Genomic DNA, 8,879 nt, shown 5'->3' on the forward strand with positions numbered 1-8,879 from the left:
AACAGAGTGTCACTAGTATGCCTCTACTTGACTAGCTCGTTGATCAAAGATGGTTATGTTTCCTAGCCATAGACAAATAGTTGTCATTTGATTAACGAGGTCACATCATTAGGAGAATGATGTGATTGACTTGACCCATTTCGTTAGCATAGCACTTGATCGTTTAGTTTGTTGCTATTGCTTTCTTCATGACTTATACATGTTCCTGTGACTATGAGATTATGCAACTCCCGTTTACCGGAGGAACACTTTGTGTGATACCAAATGTCACAACGTAACTGGGTGACTATAAAGGTGCTCTACAGGTGTCTCCAACGGTACTTGTTGGGTTGGCGTATTTCAAGATTAGGATTTGTCACTCCGATTGTCGGAGAGGTATCTCTGGGCCCACTCGGTAATACACATCACTTAAGCGTTGCAAGCATTGCAACTAATGAGTTAGTTGCGGGATGATGTATTACGGAATGAGTAAAGAGACTTGCCGGTAATGAGATTGAACTAGGTATTGAGATACCGACGATTGAATCTCGGGCAAGTAACATACCGATGACAAAGGGAACAACGTATGTTGTTATGCGGTTTGACCGATAAAGATCTTCATAGAATATGTAGGAGCCAATATGAGCATCCAGGTTCCGCTATTGGTTATTGACTAGAGACGTGTCTCGGTCATGTCTACATAGTTCTCGAACCTGTAGGGTCCGCACACTTAAAGTTCGATGACGAATATATTATGAGTTTAAGTGTTTTGATGTACCGAAGGTAGTTCAGAGTCCCGGATGTGATCACGGACATGACGAGGAGTCTCGAAATGGTCGAGACATGAAGATTGATATATTGGACGACTATATTCGGACACCGGAATGGTCTGGGGGTTATCAGATATATACCAGAGTACCGCGGGGTTAGCGGAACCCCTCGGAGGTTATTGGGCCTCATGGGCCCAATTGGTGGAAGAGGAGAGGCGGCCAAGGGGCAGCCGCGCGCCCCTCCCCTCCCATGTCCGACTTGGACAAGGAAGGGGGGCGACGCCCCCCTTTCCTTTCTTCCTCTTTCTCCTCCCCTCTCCTCTCCTACTCCAACATGGAAGGGGGGAGTCCTACTCCCGGTGGGAGTAGGACTCCTCATAGGGCGCGCCAAGGGTGGCCGGGCCCCTCCCCCTCCTCCACTCCTTTATATACAGGGAGGGAGGCACCCCTAGAGACACAACAATTGATCCCTTGGATCTCTTAGCCGTGTGCGGTGCCCCCCTCCACCATAATATACCTCGGTCATATCGTAGTGGTGCTTAGGCGAAGCCCTGTGTCGGTAGAACATCATCATTGTCACCACGCCGTTGTGCTGACAGAACTCTCCCTCAAAGCTCGGCTGGATCGGAGTTCGAGGGACGTCATCGAGTTGAACATGTGCAGAACTCGGAGGTGTCGTATGTACGGTACTTGATCGATCGGATCATGAAGACGTACGACTACATCAACCGCGTTGTGCTAATGCTTCTGCAATCGGTCTACGAGGGTACGTGGACACACTCTCCCCTCTCGTTGCTATGCATCACCAAGATCTTGCATGTGCGTAGGAATGTTTTTGAAATTACTATGTTCCCCAACAGTGGCATCCGAGCCAGGTTTTATGCGTTGATTTTATATGCACGAGTAGAACACAAGTGAGTTGTGGGCGATACAAGTCATACTGCTTACCAGCATGTCATACTTTGGTTCGGCGGTATTATTGGATGAAGCGGCCCGGACCGACATTACGCGCACGCTTACACGAGACTGGTTCTACCAACGTGCTTTGCACACAGGTGGCTGGCGGGTGTCAGTTTCTCCAACTTCAGTTGAACCGAGTGTGGCTACGCCCGGTCCTTGAGAAAGTTAAAACAACACTAACTTGACGAACTATCGTTGTGGTTTTGATGCGTAGGTAAGAACGGTTCTTGCTCAGCCCGTAGCAGCCACGTAAAACTTGCAACAACAAAGTAGAGGACGTCTAACTTGTTTTTGCAAGGCATGTTGTGATGTGATATGGTCAAGACATGATGTTATATTTTATTGTATGAGATGATCATGTTTTGTAACCGAGTTATCGGCAACTGGCAGGAGCCATATAGTTGTCGCTTTATTGTATGCAATGCAATCGTCCTGTAGTTGCTTTACTTTATCACTAAGCGGTAGCGATAGTCGTAGAAGCAATAGTTGGCGAGACGACAACGATGCTACGATGGAGATCAAGGTGTCGCGCCGGTGACGATGGTGATCATGACGGTGCTTCGGAGATGGAGATCACAAGCACAAGATGATGATGTCCATATCATATCACTTATATTGATTGCATGTGATGTTTATCTTTTATGCATCTTATTTTGCTTTGATTGACGGTAGCATTATAAGATGATCTCTCACTAAATTTCAAGATAAAAGTGTTCTCCCGGAGTATGCACCGTTGCCAAAGTTCATCGTGCCCAGACACCACGTGATGATCGGGTGTGATAAGCTCTACGTCCATCTACAACGGGTGCAAGCCAGTTTTGCACACACAGAATACTCAGGTTAAACTTGATGAGCCTAGCATATGTAGATATGGCCTCGGAATACTGAGATCGAAAGGTCGAGCGTGAATCATATACTAGATATGATCAACATAGTGATGTTCACCATTGAAAACTACTCCATTTCATGTGATGATCGGTTATGGTTTAGTTGATTTGGATCACGTGATCACTTAGATGATTATAGGGATGTCTATCTAAGTGGGTGTTCTTAAGTAATCTGATTAATTACTTAAATTTATCATGAACTTAGTACCTGATAGTTTTTTGCATGTCTATTTTTGTTGTAGATAGATGGCTCGTGCTGTTGTTCCGTTGAATTTTAATGCGTTCCTTGAGAAAGCAAAGTTGAAAGATGATGGTAGCAATTACATGGACTGGGTCCGTAACTTGAGGATTATCCTCATTGCCGCACAGAAGAATTACGTCCTGGAAGCACCGCTAAGTGCCAAACCTGCTGCAGGAGCAACACCAGATGTTATGAACACCTGGCAGAGCAAAGCTGATGACTACTCGATAGTTCAGTGTGCCATGCTTTACGGCTTAGAACCGAGACTTCAACGATGTTTTGAACGTCATGGAGCATATGAGATGTTCCAGGAGTTGAAGTTAATATTTCAAGCAAATGCCCGGATTGAGAGATATGAAGTCTCCAATAAGTTCTATAGCTGCAAGATGGAGGAGAATAGTTCTGTCAGTGAGCATATACTCAAAATGTATGGGTATCATAATCACTTGACTCAACTGGGAGTTAATCTTCCTATTGATAGTGTCATTGACAGAGTTCTTCAATCACTGTCACGAAGCTACAATAGCTTCGTGATGAACTATAATATGCAAGGGATGGATAAGATGATTCCCGAGCTCTTCGCCATGCTAAAGGCTGCGGAGGTAGAAATCAAGAAGGAGCATCAAGTGTTGATGGTTAATAAGACCACCAGTTTCAAGAAAAAGGGCAAAGGGAAGAAGAAGGGGAACTTCAAAAAGAACAGCAAACAAGTTGCTTCTCAAGAGAAGAAACCCAAGTCTGGACCTATGCCTGAGACTGAGTGCTTCTACTGCAAACAGACTAGTCACTGGAAGCGGAACTGCCCCAAGTATTTGGCGGATAAGAAGGATGGTAAGGTGAACAAAGGTATATGTGATATACATGTTATTGATGTGTACCTTACAAGAGCTTGCAATAGCACCTGGGTATTTGATAGTGGTTCTATTGCTAATATTTGCAACTCAAAACAGGGACTACAGATTAAGCGAACACTGGCAAAGGACGAGGTGACGATGCGCGTGAGAAATGGTTCCAAAGTCGATGTGATCGCCGTCGGCACGCTACCTCTACATCTACCTTCGGGGTTAGTTTTAGACCTAAATAATTGTTATTTGGTGCCAGCGTTGAGCATGAACATTATATTTGGATCTTGTTTAATGCGAGACGGTTATTCATTTAAATCTGAGAATAATGGTTGTTCTATTTATATGAGTAATATCTTTTATGGTCATGCACCCTTAAAGAGTGGTCTGTTTTTGATGAATCTCGATAGTAGTGATACACATATTCATAATGTTGAAGCCAAAAGATGCAGAGTTGATAATGATAGTGCAACTTATTTGTGGCACTGCCATTTGGGTCATATTAGTATAAAGCGCATGAAGAAACTCCATACTGATGGACTTTTGGAATCACTTGATTATGAATCACTTGGTACTTGCGAACCATGCCTCATGGGCAAGATGACTAAAACGCCGTTCTCCGGAACTATGGAGCAAGCAACTGATTTGTTAGAGATCATACATACTGATGTATGTGGTCCAATGAATGTTGAGGCTCGCGGCGGGTATCATTATTTTCTCACCTTCGCAGATGATTTAAGCAGATATGGGTATATCTACTTAATGAAACATAAGTCTGAAACATTTGAAAAGTTCAAAGAATTTCAGAGTGAAGTTGAAAATCATCGTAACAAGAAAATAAAATTTCTACAATCTGATAATGGAGGAGAATATTTGAGTTACGAGTTTGGTCTACATTTGAAACAATGTGGAATAGTTTTGCAACTCACGCCACCCGGAACACCATAGCGTAATGGTGTGTCCGGATGCCATAATCGTACTTTACTAGATATGGTGCGATCTATGATGTCTCTTACTGATTTACCGCTATCATTTTGGGGTTATGCTTTAGAGACGGCGGCATTCATGTTAAATAGGGCACCATCAAAATCTATTGAGACGACACCTTATGAGCTATGGTTTGGCAAGAAACAAAAGTTGTCATTTCTTAAAGTTTGAGGCTGCGATGCTTATGTGAAAAAGCTTCAACCTGATAAGCTCGAACCCAAATCAGAGAAATGTGTCTTCATAGGATACCCAAAGGAAACTGTTGGGTACACCTTCTATCACAGATCCGTAGGCAAGACATTCATTGCTAAGAATGGATCCTTTCTAGAGAAGGAGTTTATCTCGAAATAAGTGAGTGGGAGGAAAGTAGAAATTGATGAGGTAACAGTACCTGCTCCCTTATTGGAAAGTAGTTCATCATAGAAACTGGTTCTTGTGACATCTACACCAATTAGTGAGGAAGTTAATGATGATGATCATGAAACTTCAGATCAAGTTATTACTAAACCTCATAGGTCAACCAGAGTAAGATCCGCACCAGAGTGGTACGGTAATCCTGTTCTGTAGGTTATGTTGCTAGACCATGACGAACCTACGAACTATGAAGAAGGGATGATGAGCCCAGATTCCGAAAAATGGCTTGAAGCCATGAAATCTGAGATGGGATCCATGTATGAGAACAAAGTGTGGACTTTGGTTGACTTGCCTGTTGATCGGCAAGCCATTGAGAATAAATGGATCTTCAAGAAGAAGACTGGCGCTGATGGTAATGTTACTGTCTATAAAGCTCGACTTGTTGCAAAAGGTTTTCGACAAGTTCAAGGGATTGACTACGATGAGACCTTCTCACCCGTAGCGATGCTTAAGTCTATCCGAATCATGTTAGCAATTGCCGCATTTTATGATTATGAAATTTGGCAAATGGATGCCAAAACCGCATTCCTGAATGGATTTCTGGAAGAAGAGTTGTATATGATGCAACCGGAAGGTTTTGTCGATCCAAAGGGAGCTAACAAAGTGTGCAAGCTCCAGCGATCCATTTATGGACTGGTGCAAGCCTCTTGGAGTTGGAATAAACATTTTGATAGTGTGATCAAAGCATATGGTTTTATACAGACTTTTGGAGAAGCCTGTATTTACAAGAAAGTGAGTGGGAGCTCTATAGCATTTCTGATATTATATGTGGATGACATATTGTTGATTGGAAATGATATAGAATTTCTGGATAGCATAAAAGGATATTTGAATAAGAGTTTTTCAATGAAAGACCTCGGTGAAGCTGCTTATATATTGGGCATCAAGATCTATAGAGATAGATCAAGACGCTTAATTGGACTTTCACGAAGCACATACCTTGACAAAGTTTTGAAGAAGTTCAAAATGGATCAAGCAAAGAAAGGGTTCTTGCCTGTGTTACAAGGTGTGAAGTTGAGTAAGACTCAGTGCCCGACCACTGCAGAAGATAGAGAGAAAATGAAAGATGTTCCCTATGCTTCAGCCATAGGCTCTATCATGTATGCAATGCTGTGTACCAGACCTGATGTGTGCCTTGCTATTAGTTTAGCAGGGAGGTACCAAAGTAATCCAGGAGTGGATCACTGGATAGTGGTCAAGAACATCCTGAAATACCTGAAAAGGACAAAGGATATGTTTCTCGTTTATGGAGGTGACAAAGAGCTCGTCGTTAATGATTACGTCGATGCAAGTTTTGACACTGATCCGGATGATTCTAAATCGCAAACCAGATACGTGTTTTTATTAAACGATGGAGCTGCCAGTTGGTGCAGTTCTAAACAAAGCGTTGTAGCGGGATCAACATGTGAAGCGGAATACATAGCTGCTTCGGAAGCAGCAAATGAAGGAGTCTGGATGAAGGACTTCATATCCAATCTAGGTGTCATACCTAGTGCATCGGGTCCAATGAAAATCTTTTGTGACAATACTGGTGCAATTGCTTTGGCAAAGGAATCCAAATTTCACAAGAGAACCAAGCACATCAAGTGACGCTTCAACTCCATCCGAGATCAAGTCCAGGTGGGAGACATAGAGATTTGCAAGATACATACGGATCTGAATGTTGGAGACCCATTGACTAAGCCTCTTCCATGAGCAAAACATGATGAGCACCAAGGCTCCATGGGTGTTAGAATCATTACTGTGTAAACTAGATTGTTGACTCTAGTGCAAGTGGAAGACTGAAGGAAATATGCCCTAGAGGCAATAAAAAGTTATTATTTATTTCCTTATATCATGATAAATGTTTATTATTCATGCTAGAATTGTATTAACTGGAAACATGATACATGTGTGAATACATAGACAAATAAAGTGTCACTAGTATGCCTCTACTTGACTAGCTCATTGATCAAAGATGGTTATGTTTCCTAGCCATAGACAAAGAGTTGTCATTTGATTAACGGGATCACATCATTAGGAAAATGATGTGATTGACTTGACCCATTCCCTTAGCTTAGCACTTGATCGTTTAGTTTGTTGCTACTGCTTTCTTCATGACTTATACATGTTCCTGTGACTATGAGATTATGCAACTCCCATTTACCGGAGGAACACTTTATATGCTACCAAACGTCACAATGTAACTGGGTGATTATAAAGGTGCTCTACAGGTGTCTTTGAAGGTACTTGTTGGGTTGGCGTATTTCAAGATTAGGATTTGTCACTTCGATTGTCGGAGAGGTATCTCTGGGCCCACTCGGTAATACACATCACTAAAGCCTTGCAAGCATTGCAACTAATGAGTTAGTTGCGGGATGATGTATTATGAAACGAGTAAAGAGACTTTCTGGTAACGAGATTGAACTAGGTATTGAGATACCAACGATCGAATCTCGGGCAAGTAACATACCGATGACAAAGGGAACAACGTATGTTGTTATGCGGTTTGACCGATAAAGATCTTCGTAGAATATGTAGGAGCCAATATGAGCATCCAGGTTCCGCTATTGGTTATTGACTGGAGACGTGTCTCGGTCATGTCTACATAGTTCTCGAACCCATAGGGTCCGCACGCTTAAAGTTCGATGACGAATATATTATGAGTTTATGTGTTTTGATGTACCAAAGGTAGTTCGGAGTCCCGGATGTGATCACGGACATGACGAGGAGTCTCGAAATGGTCGAGACATGAAGATTGATATATTGGACGACTATATTCGGACACCAGAATGGTTCTTGGGGCTATCGGATATATACCGGAGTACCGGGGGTGGGGGGGGGGGTTACCGGAACCCCTCGAAGGTTATTGGGCCTCATGGGTCCAATTGGTGGAAGAGGAGAGGCGGCCAAGGGGCAGCCGCGCACCCCTCCCCTCCCAAGTCCGAATTGGACAAGGAAGGGGGCGGCGCCCCCCTTTCCTTTCTTCCTCTTTCTCCTTCCCTCTCCTCTCCTACTCCAACATGGAAGGGGGGAGTCCTACTCCCGGTGGGAGTAGGACTCCTCATAGGGCGCGCCAAGGGTGGCCGGCCCCCTCCCCCTCCTCCACTCCTTTATATACGGGGAGGGAGGCACCCCTAGAGACACAACAATTGATTCCTTGGATCTCTTAGCTGTGTGCGGTGCCCCCTCCACCATAATCTACCTCGGTCATATCATAGTGGTGCTTAGGCGAAGCCCTGCGTCGGTAGAACATCATCATCATCACCACGCCGTCGTGCTGACAGAACTCTCCCTCAAAGCTCGGCTGGATCGGAGTTCGAGGGACGTCATCGAGTTGAACGTGTGCAGAACTCAGAGGTGCCGTACGTTCAGTAGTTGATCGGTCGGATCTTGAAGACGTACGACTACATCAACCGCGTTGGGCTAATGCTTATGCAATCGGTCTACGAGGGTACGTGGACACACTCTCCCCTCTCGTTTCTATGCATCACCATGATCTTGCGTGTGCGTAGGAATTTTTTTGAAATTACTACGTCCCCCAACAACGAGGGGCCCACGAGGGTGGAGGGCGCACCCAGGGGGGTGGGCGCGCCCCCTGCCTCATGGCCGCCTCATTGATTGCTTGACGTCCACTCCAAGTCTCCTGGATCATGTTCGTTCCAAAAATAACGCTCCCGAAGGTTTCATTCCATTTGGACTCCGTTTGATATTCCTTTTCAGCGAAATTCTAAAATAGGCAAAAAATAGCAATTTGGGCTGGGCCCCCGGTTAATAGGTTAGTCCCAAAAATATAATAAAAGTGTAAAAATAAGCCCAA

The sequence above is a fragment of the Triticum aestivum genome, chromosome 3A (assembly GCF_018294505.1).
Source record: "Triticum aestivum cultivar Chinese Spring chromosome 3A, IWGSC CS RefSeq v2.1, whole genome shotgun sequence".
In the NCBI taxonomy this organism is placed as follows: domain Eukaryota; kingdom Viridiplantae; phylum Streptophyta; class Magnoliopsida; order Poales; family Poaceae; genus Triticum; species Triticum aestivum.